This window comes from Cyanistes caeruleus, chromosome 10, assembly GCF_971803275.1.
Source record: "Cyanistes caeruleus chromosome 10, bCyaCae1.hap1.1, whole genome shotgun sequence".
Taxonomy (NCBI): domain Eukaryota; kingdom Metazoa; phylum Chordata; class Aves; order Passeriformes; family Paridae; genus Cyanistes; species Cyanistes caeruleus.
The window spans coordinates 3,468,073-3,493,495 of NC_141710.1; the positions used below are offsets into that span (position 1 = coordinate 3,468,073).

The 25,423-nt window shown below is 40.6% G+C and overlaps 1 protein-coding gene across 18 annotated transcripts in view; it reads left to right on the forward strand.

Annotated features, from left to right (window-relative positions):
• The window catches only part of CLSTN2 (calsyntenin 2), a 328,373-nt gene that overhangs the window by 53,561 nt on the left and 249,389 nt on the right, over positions 1-25,423 (forward strand). The window contains exon 1 of one of the 18 annotated variants that reach the window (XM_086843490.1): positions 3,864-3,996. The exons of the other annotated variants lie outside the window; for them this stretch is intronic. The gene's annotated coding sequence lies outside the window, so the exon portion shown is untranslated. Of the gene's footprint in view, positions 1-3,863; positions 3,997-25,423 lie in introns of those variants that run through there. 18 annotated transcript variants of the gene reach the window in all.

Genomic DNA, 25,423 nt, shown 5'->3' on the forward strand with positions numbered 1-25,423 from the left:
GCTGTTCCTCTTTCCAGCTCTTTTCCCATAGCTCCCCCTTTGTTTTAGGCTCTGTTGAGCAGGTTTTGATTAAACTGGCTGTGGTGTGGTTTTGTTGGTTTTTTATTGCAGTCAGCAAGGAAGTTTTACTGGTGAGTAAATCAGTCATTTGCACAAGTATGAAAAGGCAAATTCAGTCAAGAAAAAAGGCACAGGCGCTAGTGCTGGTCTAGAATTGGATTCACTCCAAGCCCCACCACGAGGTAATAAGGCTGTGACGATACTCAGCAGCAAATGAATGTTTAATCAACAAAGCTTCCCATCTGAGCATTAACATAAATGCAGTGAGAAGTCTGTTGCTCTTGAATGTAAAGATCTGAATCAAAGATTGTATTTAATCTGTGGGAAAGATATTTTTTCCTCTGTGAAAAAATGATTTATGTGAATTCCCTGTTTCTGCTGCTTCCCATGTTTGTAGCTGTGGAGCAGGAGGCTGGGGGTTCACAGTGGCATTCTTTGTGCTGGATGTAAAACACAATTAGTGTGTCAGAGAGGAATACAGGTCAGTATTTGTTCTCCTGGCAGTCCCTGTAGCTGTTCTTGCACAGGTTTATTTTTGGTGCCAGTTTTGCTCTGCTGTGTCCACACTGCAGTGCTGCTAACACAAAGCCATATACTGGCACTGCTTTTGGGGCTGCTTTCAGGTGAGTTTTGTGAAATGTCTTTCCTGTGAATCTCCTCTTGCATTGTCCTTTTTTCAGCATGCCATGGGTGCTTTCAGTGTTGTGGGGTCAGTCTGTGAGTGCTCTTACCCTGAGATGAGAGCTCCCTTTGGTCACAACTGGCCATATCTTGGTGATCAACAGCACCCGTGTGTTCCCATGGCACACTTCACAGAATAGCTTTGCTCTTTATTATTTCAGCAGCATTCTTTCTAAATGTACTCACTATGCAAGGGATTTCCCTTTCCTCCTTTCACATGTCTGGTAAAAATACAAAGCTCTTTCTGCACTTGATGTGAGTGTGAGCTGTTGGTGTGGGTGCTGTCAGGGTTCTCCAGGCAGCTTTGTGGAACTGGCCATCCTGTCAGCTGGGGCCCTCTGTAAGTACAAGGATCAAACACATTTCTTCATCTGGAAGAATGATTCCATCTATTCCAGGATCCTGAAGGGAGGATGGAATTAATATCCCGTTGATTTCTGGTGGGGCAGCTCTGTCTTTCACGTGCTGACATTGCTCATTGCCTGAGAATTTGCGGTGACACCTGGAGTTTGATGCAGATATTGATGTTAATGCAGCAGTTTCTGAGGCATAATCAGGATGATAAATGGGATAATTCCATGGTTAGATGCTTCTGCCACATGCTGTGCCATGGAGCTGCATCTTAGCTTGCAGCCCAGCGGGAGGGGAAGCGTTGGCTGTTGGCTGAATGCAGCGTGGAATGTTCAGACCACGTTCAAATCTGAATAATGTTTTTAATAAAAGTAAATGCTTTTGGTAATCAATATCCCCGTGTAATTGTTTATCTGCTTTCCCAGTATGAATCTGTGTACTTTAGGTACTCTTTTGCTTAACAAGCTACAGCCAGTGAAGCGTTTCTTGTAGTAAAAGGTTTTTGAGGAGGGGTGGGAGCAGAGGCAACTGGGTTTTGACAAATGGAAGCTTTAGGAGTAAGATCAAAGCACAAGATACCAGGTGCTTCTCTCCTAAATTGTGGAAATCTCTCGGTGCCTTAGTGAATATATACTATTTCATTTAGATTGAAAATTGGTGTGGATACTGTTAAGCTTTTACAGTTGTGTGGAATTTGATGGTTATAATTGAAATTTGCAGCTGTTGTTTGTTACTTGTCAGGGTGAAAAAGATTAATCTTCATTTGTGTTGTGCCCTGCAATTATCTAGAGGTACTGTGTGCCCTACATTACATAATCTGATGCAGCACAGGATTACTTGGAGTCGTCATTCAAGCAAAACCTGCAGTTTCTGAAGGGAGAATTTAATTTCAGGAAGGATGTTTGTCATGAATCAGAACAGAAAGTTCTGTATCAGAAATGCTTCTCAATTTCATGCCAGTAGTTCAAGCCCTGCTGTAAAATAGCAACAGAATATCATTGTCCTCCCCATGGAGATGAGCTAAGGTGTAAATACAAAGCATACAGGGGTGCAAAGATACTGAAGATAGTGGAAAAGATAAATTAAATTTGTGGGAGTGTGGCTTCATAATAGGAAGGAAAAAAAGAATTTGCTCTCTCCACTGTATGTATTTCCACTCTGTAGTTAGCCCAGATGACTTGCACTTGAATTTAAAGGGTTTAAGTAGAGCAGGCAGTGTCTGAGCAGAGGCCTATTGCATGTCTGTGCTTTCTGTGTTTTTATGCTCATTTCCTGGGCCTTCTGGATATTGCAGCCTTAGTTCAAGAAACTGTAAATTGCCTCGTTTTTCGTGGGGTTATTTCTGCTTTTGGCTGGTCCTTGTGCAGCACCGAACACAGCTGGGTCTTCATTCTTCCAAAAATACATTTTTCTGGCAGTGGCATTAAAGAAACAGTGACTGCTGCTCCTGGTTCTCGGCAGCTGTGAAGCAGCATTGCAGGAGCAGCTGATGCAGGATGTTGATGTTCTCTGCTGTCTGTGAAGGCAGAATGAAGGAGTCCCAAGTCCATGAGATGAGCAATGAAAGGAGCTCAGTGCTAATGACAGTGTGGGTGCAATCCCTCCCGTGAGAGTTGGGCTCTGTGGTCCTGCGGGTTCCCTTCCAGCTCAGAATGTTCTGGGACATCAGACACAGCTCTTCTGTGGAATCAGGATGTTCACTGGGAGAAAGTGAAAATCTTGGGAACTGTGACAATCAGTGACTAAAACAGTAAGTTTTCCAGTGAGTTAAAAATTCCTATCAAGTGGATATGAGTAATTACAGCTTTTAGATTTTGGTGTGGATTCTAAAAGCAGGAACAGGGGTGCTGTTGTTGTACATGGATACACAGGCACATGTCTATCCTTTGAACACCTGTAAAACTCAGAGTAAAGCTGTTGCTGTCTGGGATTGTTGTTAGACCTGGTTTACTAATCCAAACTAACCACGTTTCTTTGGTACCAAATAATTTATTTCTTTTTGTTGTAAAAGTAATTTCAGCACGTTTCAGGAGGAGGTGAGGAATCAAAATTTAATTTTGGTATTGAAGCAGAGTCTGCAGACTTCCAATTTGCTTCTGAAAAGCTGTACATGCACATCATCTTGTAAGTCATAACATTAATAGATTTCTACAGAAATACTGAGGACATTGCTTTGCAGACTTACAGTTTTTCACAATGCTGTACTTTATTTAGTATTATTTATTCAGTATTCCATAAACTTAGGTAGCAGCTACAACTGTAAGTGATGTTTTTTGGAGCCATAAAGAAGTTCATAAAGACTTAAACTAATCTGGTTATTTCAGGGTTTCTCCTTCTGTCTCATGGTTCTCCTTTTCTCATTCATGAATTGGTGTGAGATACTCTTTTCCTCCCTGGGTCAGAGAGGTGTTGGAAAGGGAGAACATTGTTCTTCAAACCTTGCTAAAACAGAGGAAAATGATAACCACAAAAGACTTAAAATTTAATCACGGCCAAATAAAATGTTTGTGAAATTAAATACTGTTTCTAACAATGTGAAATAATGGAGGCCAGCTGTGGTCAGCTGTAATAGGAAAAGCCCCCAGAAAGTATTGAGAAGCAATTAGTTAACTTTAAGGACTAAGTGATTTTTTTTGAGTTTTCATTGAGCTCTTCTGTTTTTATCTCTGCTTTGTGAGTAGGACAGTATTTCTTTCTGAGGATTAATTAATAATAGTACATGGTAGGTGCAAGTAACCCATTGATTGGAGCTCTTTTGACCTCTTGGGCAGCATATTGATCTGAAATGACTTTGCCATGATGTGATCAAAAGGAATAGAAGAACATAAGAATTGGAGTTAACAGAAACTCTACAAAGTTACTGTAACATGAACGGAGCAAAACCTTACATCTGAAAACATCAAGGTAAGGTTTTATTCCAGTGAAGAGTGACTGTCTTGTCTCTTCAGGTCAGTCTAAGGTTTTGGAGGATTTTTTCCAATAGGGCTACTTTAATTTTATAGCAGAGGGAATGCTGTAGTGGAGAGGGAATGGAAATAGTTCCACTGCATACATTCCTGTGTCCTCTTGCAGATGGGATCCCACAGTCTGCATTTGCAGTATATGTACCTGTGTGATATTTATACATTTACAGTATATTTATGTACCCATGTGCACACCACCAGTACTTTGACTTTGAACTGAGTCGATGCAGATGCTGCTGCAGCTGCCAGGGGTGGCTCACACCTCATTTGTGGACCAGCTTTCTGACTTGTGTGGCTGGCACTTAGCTTCCATCCTGTTCTTGCAGCTCCTTGTAACATCCCTGCAACTTAAATGCTGGAAAAGTGGAGAGGTGTTCTGTCCAGTCCCTTGTCATGTCTGGGGATTGGTATCATAGCCTCAGGATAAATTCTGCTGACTTTCATGAGAAGGCCTTAAGACATTCAGGCTTTGTCTTTCTGGTTCACATCTAGGAAAATGGTTGGAAAATCAAGTAAAACTGTGGTGTTCAAGTCCATCAGTGCACAAACCGAAGTGCAGACCTGTTAGTTCTGATGTGCTGTGTGTGAGAGTTAATTTAAATCCCTTTTTAGGTTTCCCCTGCTGTGCAGGGGCTGTGGTGCCTTGTTTCCCCATTCCCACGGCTGATACACCGCAGGTGCTTGCTTGGGGATGTGATCCATGGCAGGAAACATTGCTCTGGCCAGGGGAGAGGATGTGGGATCTCAGGATATACCTGGAATCTCCAATCCAGCTCCCACTAAACGCTTTCCCTTATTAAAGGAGGAAGTTGGGTGCCTTCTGTGACTTCTGTGGTATGGATAAGGGGACAGGTAATTTCTGTCCTGCATCTGGAGCTCTGTGGATCTGCTGCCATCCCAGCTGGAGGTGCTGGTGTGTGAATGGCTGGTGGAGCCCAACAGCCCAAACCAGTGTCACCTTCTGAACAGACTGAGGAGTGTGGTGGTGACACTGGTGGCTGGGTTCCTTTCCTCAGGACTCAGATTGATCAGAGAGAGAGAGAGGCTGATTTCTTGTGTTCAGGCTCAGTTGTTTATTCTTTCTTTATCTATGTTACATAAACACAGAACACAAGGAGCTGCATACAGTAAGATAGGAAAGTGCAAAATGGAGAAAGAAGAATCCCTCCAAGATCTTTTATATGTCTATTTGTCCAATAATAAAATGCCAAGTTACTTGTTAGAGTGACCCAATGACCCCACACCAGTGTGCTGTACTGCAGTTTCTTTCATCCAATCACTCATTATTACTCAAAAACCCTTGGAAGAAGAAGATAAAGAAGGACAGGAAGGAGAAAGAGACAACGCCCCAAAATCTCCATCTTGAATTCATTTATTAATATAACTAAAACTCCAAACTCTTTGTCACCCAGTGATTTAAGAGAACTCCAGCTAACTTACACACTCTTAGTTTCTTTACTTAACTTTAAAAGCTGTCTCCATGGTTTTAGGCTAAACTCAGTGCTCTCTTGGGTGTCAGAGCCAGGCACCACAGAGGAGCATTGGGGTGGGTAATCCCCTCTGGGAATGGAGGGGTGCAGAACCTCAAGCCTTAATCTCTGCCCCACCAAAGTGCTCATGCTGTCCAGGGGATTCAGCTGCAATGAACAGATGTGGCTTTCCTGGAAGGTCCAGCTCTCTTAATACCACCCTTTATACATGTGTGGTCATGCACAGCTGTGTGTGGGACAGGTGTGGCATAGAGGTTTGTACAGGGTGAATGTTTTCCATGCTAAAGGATTTTCTTTATTGCTCTAGTGTACCATAAGTAAATAAGTTTAAATAGGTTAGGAAGCTTTTTAACCAATTGGTCAGTGGAAGTAACTATATGTAGAAATAAGCTCAGGGTTGTAATAGAGGGAAAGTGTAACTGTAACTCCCAATTTCTGTGTGAAATCTCTTACTTTACAATGTTCAGTGTAGCATATTCCTCTGTGTATAATACTACAGGATTTCTCAGCAGTTCACTTTCTCCATGGCAAAACAGTGTCCTGGTAAGGGGTGAATGATAATTTGAATTTGTTTTTTCTGAGGATGGAGTTGAGTGTGTGCTGATGTAATTGAGAAGGTTTAACTCTGTGTTTAAGGCTGCTGAATGTGCTGATACACCAGAGTTTGACTGCTCTGGTCCTGCGGGCTGGGACAGCCACTGCCTGCTGGGCTGCTTGGATTTGCCTGTGGAATCCAGCATTTCTGGAGTGAGGAGGTCTGTCCAGCTGAGAAGTGATGGGTTGTAGTCAGTGTTGCTATCCTGCCTTTCCAGCAGCTTTTCTTGCAGATCCTGGAATTACTGCCTTGCCCGCAGAGCCTTTTGCAGCCAAAGCTGCGTATGGCACACAGTCCACTGCAGCTGAACCCATTTTATGAACTTGAGCTGGCTAGAAATTGTCTCTAAGCTATTTCTCTAATCAATATTTATAAAGAGAGGAAGGCTCATCTGGAGAAGATGGAACAAATCATTCTTTTTGACAGCTAAAGTAAGTGGAGTTGCGTTCTGGCTTAAGTCTAGATTATGAAATAGTGAGTTTGAAACATTTTTTAATTTGGCCAGTATGTTTCTGCTGCAGAAACAACTGGATAGGTTTTTGGTAATTCATTATTTGGGTTGATTTTCTCTGACAAGGAAGGAGGACTTAGTTCACATGCATTGCTTGTTTATAATTTATAATCAAAGGTAAACAAATTGAAGTGCTCTAGGTAAAAGATTGCATGAAAGACCCCGTGAATCAGAATGTGGAAATATGTTCATATAATGTTGATAAATATTTTCTCTAAATGAGAAAAATTTCAATTTATTTCAGCTTTATGTGGCATAAGAAGGCAACTTGCTACAGAATATTCTTTGCCACCAGAAAGGATCTTTGGGAAGTGAGGTGAATGTCACATTTTGTAAAGTGCTCCTGGTTGCTGTTTGCCCTACATCTGGTTCTGCTGTCCATAGTGAAATTAACTGCTTCTCATTCTTTCATGAGAGGAAACTCACTTTTTTGACCTTGATTTGCAATTTAAGAGCAGCAAGAGTGGCCTGAGCTGGAGAGCCATGGTTCTGACCTTTAGCACGACATGAAGTCACTTGTGAGTGCAGCTTTGACAGCTGAGCTGAATAAATAACTTGAGATAGGAGAGCCTGAAGCGTTCCTGGGAGGAAAGGGCAGAAGGAGCCTGTTCAAAGACTGCTGGACATCCCTCCAGCAGAGGAGCCTGTGGGCCACTAATCTCACCTCCCAGTCTGTTTACAAGCAGCCCATATCATTTTTTGCTGTTTCATTTTCTGTATTCCATCAACAGTTCGAAGTGTTAAGAGTATAATTTACAAATCTTGACTGTTATAATTACTCAGCAGAACAGAAGACTGAAACAAGCATTCAGAGTACTCGTGGCTTTTATGACAGAATTCAGTCATTGAGGCAGTCTCATGGACTTTTGTTGGAAAGATACCAATGGAAATTATTTCTATAATGTTGATTAAAATTTTAAAACTTAAAATCTTCTAAATTCATTCAGTTAATTTAAGAATATTCTTAAGACTCTGATTACATTTTCTTTAAGGGGCTGAACACAGTGCTGCTTGTTTGGGTGTATCTGACCTATTATTTCCAGTCACAGCACTGCAAGTCGTGAAGGGGCTATAACTATAATATATATATAATATATATATATTTGGTGATGGCAAACTAATGATGAGTATTACTCTGCAAACATTTATTTCAGAGGAGATGGAGTTAATTTTTGTAGATGTCCAAGGTGGCCAAGGTGTCCTGTAGATTTCTTTTCTGGTTTTGAGGTTCTTTAGGGAAGAACTATAAATATTGTTGTGTAAGTTGCAGGAGGGAAAATGTGCTTTTTGGAAGATTGCTGGATTAGTCTTTGCAGCCACTGTCCCCATGAAACTCCCATGCTAGGACAAAACTTTTAGTTCTGATACTTGTACAGGATCACTGATAGTTACACCACAACTCTTGTCCAGTATCTTCTGTTGTTTTTACTGGGCAATACAGTCAGAAAAGCTCAAAACAGCTTTTTTGACTCAGGTGAAAAAAACTCAACTATTAAATGTCTTAATGTTACCAGGATGAATTGTATAAAATTGAATGTGGTCTATGATTTAGAATGGGTTTTATGATCATTAAGATGGGAGGGATCCTCCCAGAAGTGACTCCTCAGCTCCTTGGCTGCAAGGTCAGGATTTATCCTGTTCAGTCACGCCCTGGGCTCCCGTCAGTGCCCTGGATGGTTCCCTAGCCAAGCTGGGGAGCCCATCCCTATAATCTTTGTACTGAGTATTTTTTTAGGAGAACATTACTTTCACTAAGTTGTTGGAGTTAAACTTCAATTAAAGAGTTTTATTGCCAAAGACTTTTATTAGAAATAAAAATTTAATACTTTTGTACCTACTGTTGTTTGAAAAATGCTGGTGGAGGAACATGACACCTTTGTTATGAAAAGTGGCCTGAAGAGGAAGAGATTCCAAAGAACTGAACAGTGTGAAGCATCACTGGTACCACTGACTGTTCTTTTGCACTTGCTCAAGGTGTTTCACTTTGAAATATGCTTAGATAGTGTTTGGATTTCAATTACAGGTAATTGAAATCACTTGAATCTGAAGTGATCTGAAGAACTTCCTTTCATTTCCAAGGTGTTTGATTTCAGTGTTAGTCAACACCTGGTACGATTGATCTTACGAGGGAGCAGGGTTGTAATAGTCTTCTGTAAGTCCTGGGCACTCTGTGCTAAAACTGATTCTTCTAAAAGCTGGAACAGGCAAGGCTCAGCTGAAAATGTGATGGCAGTCGTGGAATATTGGATCTTCAGGGAGCCAGGTCTGTTGGGGTAGACCCTGGACTGCAGGGAGAACTTACCTAGATGAGGAAGAGACTGCTGGGTGACCCTGCCCTGATTTATTTTACTCATCTAGAGAGGTTCACAGATCTAGTTCAGTTTTGTCAGCTTAAGTTAGGCATGAGTGGGAGGTGGGGTCAAAACTTGAAGTGAAGTTGAATTTGATTTTGTTCCCCCTGTACAAGCAGTGTTGGAAAGTTTGGGGACCTTCTGTTTCCCTTCCTTAAAGCATGAATGAGCCCTTCCCTCTGCCCAGAGCCAAAGGCAGTTTGTGTTTCAGAAAGAAGTGGTGTCATATCTTACAGTGGCAGGGATTGATGGAAGAGGAGGACAAAGAAGGGTGGAAATAAATCTTGTGTATACAAACCTTGCACTGAATACACTGGGAATGTACAGCCCCTGAAACTGTGACAAATCCTTTCTCACTTTTTGGTTCCTAAGAAAACAAGTGGCCTGTGTGTTTATTAATTCTGAATGCAAGAGCTGCATTTCTGAGGGCCAAAATGCTTTATTTAAAATAATCCACCAGTGTTCAGATAAGACCCTCATTTATCCCCCAAATGAAAAGTTTTCTAAATTTCTAATTAATATTTGTTTCTAATTGGATGGATTTTGAAACAAATCAGTCTAAACTCTCTTTCTGAAAGTGCTTTTAAGTGTTCTTTGTGTTTTGCTTCAGTACATGACCTGAACTTCTAGGTGTTAATGCCTTTAGCATGATGAAAGATTTAATACAGGAGAAAAATAAATGTTCACTAGAAGTTATATTATTTATTATATGATGGCAAAAAAAAATCTTTTCATAAGGTTAGCTCTGCCTAAGGAGTTTAGTTAATGTTGAGTGTGGGCTCATTAGGAATTCTTTTGAAATGTATCATAAAACTGCATATTAACTATGCTTATTTGCTATTCCTGCCAGGGTGCTGTGGAACAGCATAAAGGATTTATTATAATTCACCTTTACCTATGTTCTAGTTGCTAGACACAAGTGGCTCCCTGAGCTCTTTGTTAAAGGTCATTTTGCTGGTGGAAATTTCTGACTTTCATCATTATTTTAATACCTAAGGTGTCTCCTTGTCTTTGGGAATATTATTGCCAAGTTGGGGGGAAATTCAGTGTATATAAAAGCCCAGAAATAAGAAGAAATGATAAACAGAGCAGGAGCCTTGCTGTCACACAGAGCTGTACCCAGCCTTAGAGCCATGGCTAGGAGAGGATCAGTAATTTTAGGAGCTTGTGGCTGCTCAGCTGTAGCACAGACAGGTCCAGCTGTGGCCAAGAGTGAGAAGAATAAATATATCAGGGGCAATTCCAGCAGTGGGTGGGTTGGATCTTGGTGAGCAGTTAAGGGATAAGGCCTCCCCCAGCAGCAGTTCAGAGACAAACAGAAAAGGAACTCAGACCACTGAATGAGGACTGGGTTTTGAGCTTTAAACCTTCCTAAGAAAATGTGATCAAAAAGAGGCTAAAACACTAAATTTGAGTTTAGTGAGAGTTACCTTAGAGAAAAATTGCATCCAGATGTAACTTACAGGCACAATAACAGAGTCTGAAACACAAATGCAGTGTGACAGCATGTCCCAAAATCTGCTTTGGAAAGGGACAAGTCCCATGTTTTTTCTTAGTTTGCAAAGTTTTAACCAGTTTTATTTAATTAGGTACTTTAATTGTCCCCAGTGCAGGTCATCACATTGAATTGTTGAGTTGGGTTTGGATGTTTCCTGCAAACAAATAGGGGAATTCTGGAATTTGTTTGGTTATCATAACATTTGGGCTGATACAAGCAGCTGACATTGTGAGTTGGTGTCTTCCAGGCTGCTTTCCTTTCTGAAATGACAATGGCTGTGAGGACTCTGTACCATGAGAATAAAAAAAAAAATAGAGGTAAAGTTGTGAAATTAAATCCTTGAGTAAAGTGAATCCAGTAATTGGTAGATCATGTTGTTAGTCATATATTTCTCATATTTGGAATGGTCTGCTAAAGTTTTTATTAATAGCTATTTTTTTCTATTCTAGAATGGTACAGTCTTAACATTCTATTACTTTAGATTTCTTTTTCTGGTAGGGGAGCACGAGACATTAATGAAAAGTGAATGTCTTGCACTTGAATTATAATTTAGACATGGAAAGAGACCTAAATTCTTAGTGAGATTAGAGAGGCTAATAAAGGGAACACAGTCAGTTCACACTTTCAAACGGTGTTTTGGCATTTGCCAAATTAATTTTAATTACCTTCATAACAATAGCTTTTTCTGAAGTGCAGCTTTGAGTCTTTTTCAGAGCAATTGGAGACTCAGTTTGGCTGGATTTTATTTTGGTGCTGTTCAGTCTAGTTACACTTTCTTCAAGAACAACATCCCTCAAGTTCATTAGGTGACCCGATAAAGAAGATTTTTTTGGTGCTGCCTCGTATAATATGGATATTTTTTAATACCCTTGAGACTGTAATCACGTAGAGTACCCTCAGATAACTGATGGAGAGATTTGTAACCAAAAGGTACATTTGTTTTAGCAGTCAGCAGAATGGAAAAGGTGAGTGGGACACACAAAATGACTGACAGAGGTTGACAAGGCTGCAGTGGACAGGCATTTCTCTGCCTGTGGTACAGTCTGATCATGCCATTAGTGGGTTTTTATTACTCTGCCAACCACTGCAATCCAATTATGCTGCAGCAATCAGATTTGTTCCAGTTTCTCAACACCCACAGATGCAGAGGAAGCCCCTCCTTCATTCGGTTGCTGCAGAAGTGAGCACGGGACAGGTTCCTCCAGAACACCTGTGCACAGGGCAGCTCCTGATGGATCTGCACAGAAATACTCTCCTGGAGCACCTCTTGAAACAGATACCAAGAGTACAGACTCTACCTTTTTTATTACTGGTTGGTTGGGGTCTTTTTCCCACCCCCCAGGGTTCTTGTTTTTTGATTGGTGATGAAATACCAACACCAGAGTTGTGAGTTCCTTCTCATAGGGAAGATGTAGTGATGCTGTTTGATGGCTTTACAATTTTTCTTTTTCTACACTTTCATATTGTTTATGTATATATGTTATGTATACTCTTTCATATAGTTATGTAGATTTTTTTCCCCCATTTTATCTCTTTTCAGAGACTGAGCATTTGAAATGTAGCTTGCTGTAGAAATGGTTACAAGTGTCCACAATAGTTTGATATCTTTTGTGATTATTCATTTCTGAATGTTGATGTGAAATATGAAATATCTATTCCTTCAGTTGTAAAAAACCCTAAACCCTATGTGCTTCCTATTTTAATATGATAATTTGTACTCTTAAAAAATACCTCAAATTCAGTTTTTCAAGAGCTGGAATTGACATCAGTCAATTTGGAGATCCCTGAGCTGTGCTGGGGCCATCTGTGATGTGCACAGGCCAGAGGTAACTGCACAGCACCAGTGAACTCATGGGACAATAAATGTGTCACATGCTGCTGCACTGTTCTGCCACCTACCAGTATTTCTGGTAGCAGCAGCACTATGAGCCCTGCTGGACTGTCACAGAAGAATCAGGAGCAGTTTTTTCCTGGAGGCTGTTTACCTTCAAATAAAATCATTTAACAGAGTTGAGTTAATGCTAGCACAAGAGATCATCAATGTTTTATAATCTTTTCAAACACCAGTAACCAGTGGTGAGCAGAGCTTTGTTAGATATGGGCTTTGCTTCTCTTTGTTTGCTCTGTTGTAGAATTAGGAGTAAACATCAATTAAATGCATTATTTCAGAATCAATACTACTGTGGACTAGACATGGAAAATGAATAGTATTTGGCTGCCAGGTTTTGGATGGAGGGCTGGAACAGGAGATGCAGGAACAAACAGGAGCTCATTGTGTGAGCTTTGTGTGTGTGTGTGTAATTCTGAAAAGTGTTTTAGGTGGAACCTGAAACTAGAGTTTGGATAAAATAGGTTAACTATGAGTCTTGCAGTCCATTTTCACAGCTGCAAATTTGTCATTTACAAATTCAGGTCAGATTTTTGAATTCCTTCTGTTTTGGGAAATACCCTTTCTGGCTTACTCCATAAGTGGTTCTGAAGAGCTTTTTGTTCTCCTGGAAAAGAAAAGAGGGTGTTTTGTAATATATCTGAGGTGGGACAGAATTTTAGGAGTAGATGAAAGATCTTCTACACTAAAAAAAAATTTGGTACTTGCTGCTTTTTCTTTTTTTTCCCTTGAATATCATTGAAGTTGGAAATGGGTCCTTTCATGGAGGAATCACTTTTAAAGCAGGGACAAAACATGAATGATATGGACAGGAGACACAAAAAATGAAGAACTCCAGTTTATGAGGACAGAAATGTAAATGTGCAGTTCTGTAAACTTGTGTAAGAGAGCAGTAATCTGTGTGTTATCTGTAATGTCACATTTCACTGCATTGTGGAATTCATAAGAAAAAGATATTTTGGAAAAATTATAAAATATGTTTGCAGAGTTGTTAAAAGAACTAAAGAGGGGTGCAAGGATTGATGAAATTCTCAGAGCATGTTCATTGTTCCTGAGCAGTCTTGTATACACAAAACACAGCAATTAACACTTGATAGATTTCTTGAGGCAAAAAAGCTGGGAGAATGTATTAAGGAAAAATTACTTTGCACATTCCCTAACCCTATTTAAATAAAGGGAGGTACTTGCTAGTTAATGGTATTTTGATCTATGAACGTGAATAGGTTTGGAAAAATCTCAACCCTGTGCAATGTATGAATGGATTTGCATAGTGATTCTAATGAATGGTTAATTAACAGTTGAGATTAAGTCATCCCATCAAGAAGCAACTTCTTACTGTGGAAATGTATCAAGTAATAAAGGTTTTATGCAATAGGCTCTTTTAGCCCTCTTAGAGCATGAATCTGTGTGCAAGCCAAGGTGGTTCCTGAGGAGCTGGAGCAGAACATCTCAGGTGCTGCTCTCATCCAGGCACTGACTGCACCTGGACCCCAGGAATCTGATCCTGACCAACCAGAAATAACAAACCCTTCTGTTTCCTTAGCCACATTTGGAAGGAACTTCTTTCAGTACTGCTGCAGTTTCTGTGTGAAGGAGCTAAGACCCATATCCCGTTATTTGTTGTCTCCAGAAGGGGAAATCTTGCATAGTTTGGGATTTCCTCAGGTGACCAACAGTGGCAGAAATTGAATTGCAGTCATTAAATAAAAAAAGGCTTTATATTCCATGTCCTTAGAGAGCTTAGTCATTGAGCTGGCTTTGGTTGAAACAACACAATTAGATTGCTCTTGGCTTGTCTTTGCAAATTTATCACTGTCTTTACCTCATTTGCAATATTCCGCTGCTAAAGTCCCTGAACATACACATGAAAAGAAGCTTTTCACACAGGATGAGAAATGTTAGCTTGGATTTTCAGAGAAAATATGCCAGCAAAGCCTTTTTTTCCCTCTTAATGTGCTCTAAGTTAGTCTTTTTTCTGCCTAATTAGCTTTATTAATATTAAAGACTACAAGCTGGTGTTCCCTTAATTCAGGGATCTTAACTTTAATACTTATCTAGGGATGCAGAGAAAATGTACATTATCATGTTCTGTCAATGCAAAGCAAGGGACCTGAAGTCCTGTATTTATCTCAGTCTTAGTAAGGCTTAAGAAAACAAGTTACTAAAGTTGTAAACCAGCTGAGAAATAAACATCTAAAGCTAGATCTGTTTCTAGGGAAAGGGAGATGAACAGGTGGTGGGGGAAAATTACTTCAGGTAGGTTCATCTTGTTTTTCTCTTGGCTCTTTGATATTTCTTGTGAGCAGAACATGAGCTGGACAAGTCAGCTCCCTTCCAGGCTGGTGAGAGGTGAGAGAGAGCTGCTGTGGGATGGGGAGATGCTGTTTCCTGCAGAAGATGCAGTGGGATGGGGAGATGCTGTTTCTGCAGGAGGAGCTGTGGGATGGGGAGATGCTGTTTCTGCAGGAGGAGCTGTGGGATGGGGAGATGCTGTTTCTGCAGGAGGAGCTGTGGGATGGGGAGATGCTGTTTCTGCAGGAGGAGCTGTGGGATGGGGAGATGCTGTTTCCTGCAGCAGCAGCAGTGGGATGGGAAGATGCTGTTTCTGCAGCAGATGCTGTGGGATGGGAAGATGCTGTTTCCTGCAGCAGAAGCTGTGGGATGGGGGGATGCTGTTTCTGCAGCAGATGCTGTGGGATGGGAAGATGCTGTTTCCTGCAGCAGAAGCTGTGGGATGGGGGGATGCTGTTCCTGCAGCAGATGCTGTGGGATGGGGAGATGCTGTTTCCTGTGGCACCTCTGGCTCAGTGCCCCTGCCCTGTGCTGCCCCAGGGGCTCTGTGCTGTGCTGTCCCTGTTGTTGTCCCACTACAGCTTGTGCAGCAGTGGGCAGTGTCTGTGGCTCTAAGACAGTTCCAAACCCTACAGGAAAACTGCCCATACAAGGACCTGACCCTCAAATCCATCTTGGCAGCTGAGGTAGGTATCTCAGTGCTTGAGCTGTGTTCAGAAGCTGGTTTGGGTGTTCCCAGGGCCAGGACTGGCACATGCTGAGAGCCTCTCCCTTGCTGCTGCTGTTATCCCTGGATCCATTCCCTGGATGCTGCAGGGCAGTTCAGGCAGCACTGGGTGCCTGCTGTGCAGCTGTTCCACCAAGCTGCAGGTGCCTGCTCTGAATTTCCCCCTGAGCTGCAATTCTTGCAGTGGCAGCAGCTGCAGACAAGCACTGAGCTCACCCCTGGCTGGGTGCTTGCACACTAATTGGAGTTATTATTCAAGGAAGTGTTTTCATACCATATTTCTGTAAGGTCTGACTGAATAACTGAGATAGAGCCTATGGAAGATTTATATTGCAGGATACATTCATACTGAGTGGTGTTTCTGTCAAATCTGCAAAGCTTTCTCACTCATTTATCTGGTCTAGAAGAGGCTTTTAAATAACTTCATCTGTTTTGCTTGTGAGAATGTGCAAGAGACATTTTCCTTTACTGTGTTTTCATTGTAAAACAAAGAAGTGCTTCTTTCAATCTGAAGTTTTGTGTGGAGGGGATGGAGGAGGAGCAAGTATCCAATACAGATTTTTTTTAATACCTGAAGAAAAAAAGAATGCTAGAAACAAGCCCTAACCCACATACTTCAGTGCTTTTTGCAAAGAATAATAGAATGCTATGTTCCTAATTGCATTGAAGCCTTGTATTTACACTTTTATCACTTGACTGCAAATGCATGATCTCCTTTGGTATGCTTATTATCCTTGTATTTTATTTAAAATTTTATTAAGTCTTCATTAGCTCTGTAGTTGTTGTGTGAGGAGCATTTCCTCTGTGTTAAGAACCTGTTTTTATTTTCAGTGATAGTTCTGAACATAAAGCAGTGTTTCTTCTATGACAGAATTAGTCTTTTGTATTAATGTTTGCCTCTGGCCTCCTGACCTTTTGGTGTGTTACTGAATTTCCAGACTTACCTTCAATCATTATTTATCTTTAAAAGAACAGATTAAAACAATGTGTGTAGTGACTTCCAAGCCAGCTTTTCTGTTATCAGTTACCTTGTCCTAAATACTCCCTGAGCTCATCTGCTCCCAGCCATCGTGGGTGCCCTTAAAGAGTGAGAGAAACATCCTGCACAAGCCTGTTAAAGGCTAATTAATAGATGAACTTTGTCAGCTAGACTGAGATTGCTGTGCTCTGTAGGCAACTTCAGTCTTTCTTAAATTATGCTAAGATTCCTGTTGCTTCATCTGCTGCACCTGGCACTTAGATTTTTGTATTTCCATTTTTATTTAACAGTCTGATGGTTCTGTATTAAGTTCTTAGGGGCTTCCTTATGTTATCTCTATTCCTATTTCCCTGTGCCATGGGCTGTAGAATTTATATCTTGCTTTTGTTTTAGACGTTTGAGTCATACCTGCACACTTTGGATAAAAAGTTGAGCACTAATTTGCATTTTTCTTCTCTTTGGTTTTCTTCTGTGCCTGCTCTTTTCTTTTTCCAGCTCTATCCCATTATTGTACTCTGAGGCTTGGGGCAGATACCCATTTTGAAAGCCTTTTGAAATTTTTCACATTAATTTTGGAGAAAGAAAGGATATAATTTGCTCTTCAGGTGTTTAAATGTCTTGCTGCTCACTTGAAGGGAGTTGACGTGAATTTTCTCTGAAGAGCCTGAGAATCTGCCCAAATGATTCCAGTTCCATGGGGGACATTTGTTACCATAAGTGGTGGATTTTGCAGCCTTCCTCTCAGGCATTAAACTTGTCCAGAAAATTAAAGGAGCTCTCCATGGTTATGAGGGTTCAGCATAAATTCCTCTGTCCTTAAATTCAGTTTCAGTTCTCAGCTGCCCCACTCTATCTAACAGATGTACCCCAAAATACTTACTTTGCCTTTACACAGGGATATTTGGTCTATCTGTCCTAACTGGCTGAGAAAAATGTCATATTTTCACAGTTAAAGAAGGCATCTGAATGTCCCTTCATTAAAAAAACTTGTGTCTTTCTCTCTTCTCCTCTCAGAGAGTGGGAGAGGAAATGGAATTTGAGAGCATCTTCTGCAGTCAGAATAAATGGCTTTCACAAACCACCATTTGTATAAAATCATTGAGGGTTGAAGAATGGTGCCTCTTTGGAGACCTGTTTTAAAATTGGTTTCTTGAGCCTGCATGGATTCCAAAATAAAGTTTCTTCAAGTGGAAATAAAAAGGCATAAATACGTATTTTTCCTTAAGATGTCATTATGAAAGCCATCATAACTTTTTGTGCTCAAAAATCCTGCCTTAAATTGCATTTGTGAAAATCCAACAGAGTAAACAAAAATTTAATTTACTTGTACGATAGGAACATGATTAATGTGTATTATGATGGTACCTGGGGCAGAAAAAAATCACTTTTTTTTTTGCTCTCAAATTAAATTGATTCTTGATCAAGAGGATCTGAAAAAATACAAACAAACCATTTCATCATCAAAAGGAGAAAGCTGTGAAGGATTCTGTTGGATAAAATGATGTGATATTAAGTCATTTTTGAAACTGTAGCTATTTTATTTATTTAGTAAGGAATTTGTACATTATGGCTGAGAGCCACTGATTTCTGTTGATTTCTAGCAAAAGAACTTTGGCTGAATTGCCTGGTTTTGTATATGTTCCTTCTTAGGAGTAAGTAGGTGCAGTTCTTTCAAACACTTGGGTAATTTGGGATATGAAAAAAATCAAAAGGCCTTACATGAAGTATTTTCTTTACAGATGGACAAATTTTCCTCCTCTTTTGCTAGAAGTTAACAAGATTAAAGTGAGTAAGCAAATGCGTTGAATTGCTTTGCATAACTATAAAAAGCCTACTCTTGTATTTTCGAATACCTTCTCATAAGGTATTTACAGAAATTATATTTGAAATTATAAAAGGATTTATTAGCCCACACTAGGATTTAGGAAGCAGTAATGCTCTTTAAAGATTAAGGTTTGGGATTTTTTTTTTTCTTTATAATTCCGCCTTCATCCAATCAGGGACTTCATTCTCATTACTGCTGAAAAGGCATTTGACATGTAAAGGCATTGTGTGCTTAGCACAAAATATAAATTAATTGAGAGTAATCCTGATTTTGTAACTGAGGATTATGATAATTTCCTGTTTATACAAATAGTTGTTCCCTGAGTTTGGTTCATTTGGGTTTGCTCATGAAATGTTCATCTGGTGAATATGAGCAGAACTCAGTGGATGCCTCATTTTGCCATGGTACCTGGGGCTTGCAGTGGGGAGCCCAGAGGGCTGTGATGGAGAGAACTCCTTTCCATGTGCATCCAGAACAGTGGCAATTGTCAAATACACCATTCAGTTGGTTTGCTAGGAAATGAGAATCAATTTGGGGTGCTTGGGTGTGAAGCTGGGTGTGTGATTTGATCCAAAGAAAGGAGTTAAAGATGGGAGCAAGCTGGACAATGTGGCTGTAGGAGGAAAACTGGGATGTGTGGTAGGTGGGGAAGTGTTTTTCTCTTCAAACTGGGAATGTAACCTGCACTTTTGTTTCCTGCTGTGCTCATTTCCTGATTGGAACTGAACCTTTGTGTGCCACCATGATGATTCCTGCAGTTGTTTGTCCATCCCCTTGGGGTGCAGTGCTGTGCTTTGCCCCTCTGCACTGCAGGCACACTGAGCACAGATCATTTATGGATCTTATGGATCATTGATGGATCTTCAGCCTTCCAAAACCCTTGGAAATTTTGCTGAGACTTGTCCACTGCCAGGTTCTGTGAAAGGTAAGGTGATGACAGAGCTGATAGGAAAGCACCTTGAAGCAGGTATGCTCTTGGATCCCTGTATTTCTTGCTCAAGTGACTGCCAGGTCCTTCAGTTTGCTAAAATCAAGCACAAATACCTGTAGAAGATAAGGGCAGGACCTCATTTGAGGATACCAATTTTTGTTGAGGAGGAGGATTTAGGGTGATTGGAAATAAAGAGAGATTCAAGCTATGTCAGGAGGAAATTCTGTGTTTCTCAGAGAGAAGAGACTGATAGATGTGTAATTGGGAGGACTGGAGGTGAGGCAGCAGAGGGAGGCAGAAGAAGAGCTCTTTGTAGCTGGAGAAATGTGTAAAGAAAAAATCCTAGTGGAAGAGATGGATCTCTGCCTTACAGATGGGAAGACTAAAGAATGAAGGACACGATTTGAGGAGGCATTAAATGTCCTTGGAGTTTTTCAGGCATGTGACATGAGGGCACAATTAAAACTGGACAGAAAGGAGATTTACTTGCTGTACAGATGTGTGGGAAAGGTAGACATTTAGCTGGTCATTTGGAAGATGCCAAGATCAGTGACAGCAACAGACTGACTTGAACTGGCTTTAATTCCAGCAGCTGTTTTGCAAGGTTTTGTATCTAGTATTGGCATTAAAAGCAGACTGTGTATAATTAAAAGTACATTTTTTTCTGCTGCTGCCAATTAATTAGAGAAACACAATTACATTAATGCTTTTAAGCATCCTTTTATTGATACTATTTCATTTCCAGATGGATGGTTCAAAACCTGCTATGAGGAGTGGAATAGACAATAATGCTGGAAGAGGCTTCAGTTTTCTATTTAGTAGACAGAAAATTACATAGTCAGTTTTTTTCACAGGCTACTCTGCCTTGTGAAATACGTTGAGAGAAGTACAAGTGAACTTCCTGGAGATGTGGCTTCTTTAGGCCATTATTTATTGATCAGAAGGGTGAGACAAAAGTGGCTGAGAACCACCATGCAAAGCACTGCAATAACAGCCTCTGTATTAAAGAGGCTGCAGGGCTGTATAAAAACCCTGCTGAGCTCTTCTCTGAAAGCCTTTGTGACTCTGGAGATGTGAAATTCATGGCATTCCAGGGTGAACATTCTGCTTTCTTCCTTTTCTTGGTTTAGGACATTTTCTGTCTGTTAATATTGAGTTATTGTTTCTGGTGGTCTTTTTGACACTAATCATGGCAGTGATACCTTTTGTTTTACAGAATCAGCTTTGTAGCAATAGTGAGCTGCATTTCTGTAATGTAGCCTAATGACCCCAAGGCCATGGGCAATGTGTTCCTCTGAAACTTGCTTATAAACGTTTTAAAGTCTCCTGTTCACTCTAGCATTTAAAATCCAGCTTTTTTTGGCAGATGGACTTCTTGGCTCTGCTAGCTGTAAACAACTTCCAGCCCTGAGTTAAGGCTTGTACAAAATAAGTAGGCCAATTAAATTAAAATTTAAAATTTATATTATTTTGCTTACATCTGAGTGACATGGGGCCCTGGACACTCAGTTCATGTATTTCTGGTATTTTCTTGTATGTCTCATGACAATCTCTAAAAAGATTTTCAAATTATTATCTTCCTGGAGGGACTGTGTAGACTTAATACCATTAATAGAGAGTTTGGTTTTATAGAGTGGATGTTCTTGACCAGGTTTATGATGTTCTTCAGTACATAAGAGCATAGGACAAGTCTAGTCAGGAGGGGAATTTTACCATTTCTTGAGCAATGGTACAATGAAGCTGCTGTGGAAAGAAGCCTGAGCAGCAATGGGTGGTGCCCAGGAGTGCCCCAAGCTGTCTCTGCATACCTCACTCAGCCCTGAGAGCACAAGAGATGGGCTTGCCTGGATGCCTCCCCATCAGCTGCACCACTCGATGCTGGCAGCTGAGCACCTAGAACAGACTGAAAATAATCTTCTTTAATAGTTCAGGTCATGAGTATTCAGAGAAGGAAACAGCTTTTTTTTTAATTGCCTCTCCTGCATTAATTCTCAGTGCTAACACAGTGAAGTCCCAAAGCTTTAGGACTGAGCAGAGTCCATTTGAAGAGAAGTTTCTGGATATGTGATAGGATAGATTTGGTTTGTGCACTGGTTAATTGTGGGGCTGGCAGAGGTGTGTGCAGAGCTGCTGCCCAGGGGAGCCTGGGGCTGTTGGGATATGTGTGCTGTGTCCTCAGTGCCAGAGGATTTCTTTGTTTGCATCCCATGTGGGGCAGTGAACCTGACACCTGTGAGATTAACTGAACGTGTGCCGTAATTAACACATGATACTCTGTGTTTATTCACAGAAAAAGGTCATTAATCAGCAGGAATTTGGGTCTCTTAATTTAAACAGATGTCTGCTAAGACCCCTGGTGTCAGCACTGGCAGGTTCAGCCCAAGAAGAGAACTGCTGTGAAGAGCAGTTCTCAGAGACTGATTGCAGGGGGCTGTGCCTGCTGAGAATGAATCCCAGCAAATGCTCCCTCTGGCCATCTGCATCCTGGCAGAAAGATGGGGAGAGATCAGGTGTAGCCAAGGACATCACACAAAGGTGGCCTGGCAAGATGGCTGTTTCAAAAAAGTATTGCAAGTCCTTGTGTAGTGGCAAGTTTGCACAAGAAAAAGTAATTTATCAGTGATGAAGGAAGGCTGAATAGAGAAATTAAGAGAGAAAGGGCCTTTATTTGATATTTTTTGCTACAAGCCTCTTAGTCCAGTCAGTCCTGCTGTGGGCAACCACAGGGCCTGTGTGTCCTCTGCCAGAACTTCCCTTTGCTCCTTTGTTGTTCTGCACTCTGCAGTTTCTAGATAGGAAAATGCATTTCATTCCAGTGGTAGGACTGGTTTTATAAAGCAGCTTGGAAATCTGTGGGATGGAAAGGTGGGACCTGTCTGAATCATTACTTTTCCTCTCTGTGTTGCATTTTTGCAGTGTAACTGTAGTTTCAAGACCTTGATTTCCAGAAGACAGCTTTAGTGGAAAGACAGAAGTATGGGTTTGGCTGCTGCTGGAATGAGTGACTTCTCATCTAATACTCAGTAGCTGATTGGTTTTTCTCCTCTAAATCTGTGTTTTCCATTTGCAGTACATATTGCTTAATTAAATGATGTCAGCTACTGTCTGACATGTGGTTGTGCAAAATCCTTAGGCTCAATTTATAAAGGAAGAATCCATGCTGTAGTGTTGGTGGGACTAGTGGTTCTGAAAATGCCATCATTGTTTAGACCAGAAAAACTGGAAAAACAATGAGCATGTATGTGGACCACAGGAAAAGGTTTTCTTTCCCGAAATTCTATCAATCTCTGTCTTTATGAGTGTCTTGTTTTTTTTTTCTTCGAAACAATTTCAAGTCGTTTCCTTCCTGTATTGTTGTTTCCTCATTCTCATTGACATTTGAGATGATGTTTTCCTCTTCAAGTGAGACTTGAGGGAGCTGTCAGCACCTGACAGAGAGCTGATACTCAAATATATCCTGGTTTGAGAGCAGCCTTTCCTAATGCACTGTGCAAGGGGCACCCTGTGACCCTGACTGAAAGCAGCCAGGGTGGAAGGGGCATGGCACTCCTCGATTTTATTGCTAGTGAGTGGTGTTAAGTTCAACCATGCAGAGGCAGAAAGTGATGCACAAAATATGATTTTTCATGCTTTTCTCTTTTAAACTAGCAGGAATGTCAGTAACTACTGTGCTGTAGCACCAGGTCTGATTTAGTGGGCACTTACTCTGTAATTAGTGCTCTCAATTTAGCATCTGTTTTTGAGGTAGCACAGCGGGTCCCAAGGTAATCACAATGCATATGCTCTTTTGGAGTATTTTGAAGAATTAAGTTCTAAAAATCAAAGTTCTGCTTGACTGTATCTATGAATTTTTCTACTTTTCCAGACTGTGGAAGCTACGTGTTCATCTTTAGTCAGGGGAAGTAAAGACTTAAATGCCTCTATTTGTATCTCCTAATGACCATTGCTGAAATCATCCTGTGACTGGCTTGGTGTACCCAGGTATCCTTGATTCCATGGGAGGATGGGTTTTGCTCAGAGCTCCAAAGGCAGGACAAAGGGAATGTTGATATTTGTCTCATTCTAATCTTAAAGTCTTCATTTGTGGTGGAAATAATAATTCAAAGGATCACAGTATTTCAGAGAAATGGATCTATTAAGGAAGTAAAAAAGCAGGTATTTTATAAATGGCAGTAGGTAGCTGATGTTTACAGATGTAAATAAATGTTTGCCCAAGTGATCAGTGCCTCTCACTGTTGTCAGCACCTCTGTTTGCAAGAGAAATGACTGCAGGCTGCTCTAATAAACAGCACTGTCATCCTTAAAAGAAAACTTCTTGCTTATTTAGAACTAAGGCAAACTTTTCTTTATTTTTTCCTATAAAGTAACAAATACTTCCTTAAAACAATCTGTTCTGTTGTGATTGTAGTTGTCACATGGGTTTTTAATATGGAAATATCTCTTTATTAGAAGTACAGAGTAATTTTTTGAAATACTACTTTCCTTGGCTTTAAGAAAGTTCTAGGATAGGAGCAAGGGAGTATTTTTCAAATGACTGCGTAAATATAAATAATGCATTGAGATATTCAGATTAAAATTCAGAATTTTTTGTTCAAAAATACACAGCCATTAATCTCAGAATGGAAGTGTCATTTTGGTTTTCATATTTTCAGCTGAAAAACATGTCTAAAAGAAAAGAGGAGATTTTTTTTTTTTCCTAATAAGCAGAAAACAATAAAAACAAAGCTGTGATTGTCATATGAACTTCTCTGCAGCAGTATAGCAGCAATCACTCTTCTGGGTTGCACTAATACCCCTCAAATTGTATAATAAACCACTGCATCATAAATAATTACCTGGCAATTGTGTATTTCTCATTACCATATCCCAGCTGATGCCTTTCAATTCTCCCAGGCACAGAACATTTAAGTGTTTAAGCCATTTTAACAATAGCTGTTTCTCTGCTTGTTGGAAATGGAGAGAAAGGCTTTTCTTTTCTAGGGCTTCTGTAGAGGTTTCAGACGTTTTAAAGCTCTCAGGAAGTTTTTTTTTTGCTCAAAAGGCTTCCACTGGCTGCAGTGGTTTCTAAGGAAAATCAAGAAGCAGGGGTTTCTGTGATGAAGTCCCATTTGCAGTAGCTGGAGGAGTGAGCTGATGAGTGAGGTGTGAAAGCAGCCCTGGAGGAATTGGCTGTGTGTCCTTTACACACTGTGTACAGTGTGGGTGCTATGCTCTGTGCTTCAGTGCTGGGCTTCAAAATTGCTTACTCTCTGTTTTTTCTAAAGAAAAATTCAAGTTCAGATCTGGTGCACATCTCCTTCCTGATGAGGGCCCTGCTAAAGAAGAGCAGCACCCCAGCTGGGTGAGCAGCATTGCCCATCACCACAGTACGATACTGTCACTCTACAAACTCCTGAGTATGAAACAAAAGCTCTTCAAGCTGATTAAAAGGGTGGTGTGTAGTCATTTGCTGTTGTTCTAGTCCCTTGTATAAGGAGAATTCCTGGTTTTGGTTGAATGCTGCCTTGGAGGTGCTCAGCATGACCAGAAGAGAGGGCGAGGTCCTTGTGTCCTTGTTGTGGCTCCCTGCCCGGCTCCTGTGCTTGTCCAGGCTGCAAGGGAGCATCTGTTTCTTCCACACACTATTTCCAAATTTCTTGGTGCTCTAATGGAGAAACTGCCTGGCTTGGCAGCTCCCTCACCTGAAACCACCGTGTTTTCACAAAAAATCAGCATTATGTACAAGTGCCTGTGTGGAGCTTCCTCAAACCGCTGCTGATTTATTGCTTTTACATCAACTTCTCCAGGCCATGCTTTGTTATTAGATTGCCCATGGAGTCCAGCCTTAAAGGTAGCTTTAGGCTTTTTTTTAGCTCACTACCTGATTATGTTTAACCACAGCAAAGTTGGGAGGCTTGAGGAAGGCCTGGGATAGGATGCAGCACTTGTGGGGCTTTGTTTGGAGTGAATAGGATCCCATCAGTCCCCATTCCTTGGGCTATATAAAATAAGTATCTTTAGAATTTTGGAAGCTCTTCAAAGAAGTTATGGAAACCATTGCAACTTGCAAACTGTGTAGGAAACCTTTTAGTTTTTCAAAGGTGCTTTAGCGTCTTGTTATTGCCTTCCAGCAAATTTGTGTACTTGCTTCATTTATGAAAATTAAGTTCTTGTAATATTTAGGGTAAGATAATATCAACAGGAATCCTGTGGGAAAATTTTATTACCAGCATTTGCCTTGGGTAATATCTTATTTCATATAGTGATGAAATAGGTCTTTTTGTATTCTCTGGGGTGATTCA